This window comes from Montipora capricornis, chromosome 5, assembly GCF_036669925.1.
Source record: "Montipora capricornis isolate CH-2021 chromosome 5, ASM3666992v2, whole genome shotgun sequence".
Lineage (NCBI taxonomy): Eukaryota > Metazoa > Cnidaria > Anthozoa > Scleractinia > Acroporidae > Montipora > Montipora capricornis.
In genome coordinates this window covers 14,429,378-14,430,731 of record NC_090887.1, presented here as the reverse complement: position 1 = coordinate 14,430,731, position 1,354 = coordinate 14,429,378, and positions in this window count along the sequence as shown.

Below are 1,354 nucleotides of genomic sequence, written 5' to 3'. Positions count from 1 at the left end.
AAAAGCAACTTTTTGGGAAATCTCGAGCAACTTGTGGAAAGCCCTAACCCTCGATGTCGTCCAAAACTTTGGACCTATAATTAAACTCTTTACCGCTTTAAAACAACCAGTTTGAATTTTAACACCTGCCCAGTGGCAAAAGAGTTGAAGTGACGTTGCACTGACGTCACGTAGCGCATGCGTAACAGAACATCAAGGAGATCCGTGCATTCCTTTCCTTCTCTCAAGAGATTGAAATCAAGGCAACCTCTGCCGAGCAGAGTACAATCCAGGAGGCTGTTATACGTGGAAGTTTAGGGTAGCATTTTAACTTATACTATATGATATGTAAACATATAAATTACCGTCATAAACTAAAACGACAGGTTTAAGCATGAACGAAACCAGAAGTAGAAAAAGCGCTAGGTGCTTTATGCTGTCTGTTCTAGTATCCTGGCATTTTTTACAGGGTTTCGTATAGATATCCCTTGCCTGTTATAACATTTATATGAAGAGTTTGCAAAAAGATTGATACTATTGACTATGTTTTACAAAGAATGTAACTATATTTTATTAAAGCAAATTGAAACTTCTCGGCTGTGAGTTGATGTCCTTTATTTGTTGCTGGTGTCCTCTAGTTAAAGATAATTGCACGATGGATTAGTCCCATGCGAGAAACTTTCAAAGAAGACTACAAGGTCACATTACGGTTGGGAACGATAAATAGTAAAAGACAGCATTTGCCTTTACTTGAGGGAATCATTTGGAGACCCAAATTGCTATGTTTGGAATATGGAAGAAAATATATAACACAAAAACAGTATTTCAAATTTACTGTTTCCCCAAAGCCCCTTCTTAAAATTAATCAAATTCATCTGAGTGTTAAAAGACTTCTCTACAAAAACGTTTGCCCCTTAAAACGTGGCGAAAATGCCTAAATGAGGATTTTACAAAATGGGTGGACCAGAAGAGAATTTTTAAAAATGCCAGACGATTTCGTTGGAGAGAAAAATACAAATAGCAATTCGCTGATCTCCCACCTTGGTTGGCATTGAATCTTAAGAGACTGTCGATTATTTTCTAATCATTTCGTTCGATTCTCCTCGTACGGGAAAAACTTGAATTCGTAATTGATCGCCTTCCAGCGGGCTCGACAGCTTAGTTGATGGAGCGAGTACAATGCGATATCACAGTCATGGGTTCAAGTTCCTTTTAAAGCCTGATTTTTTCCATACAGACTCCATACCAACAACTACCCGCAATAAAAGGCCTATATATATTCTTAGAAATAGCAAGATTTTTAAGCTTACCGAAGGTGTGGATTTTCCGTGATTTTGCAAAGGAGGGACCAAGGCAAATTTTTCAAAAATGGCTG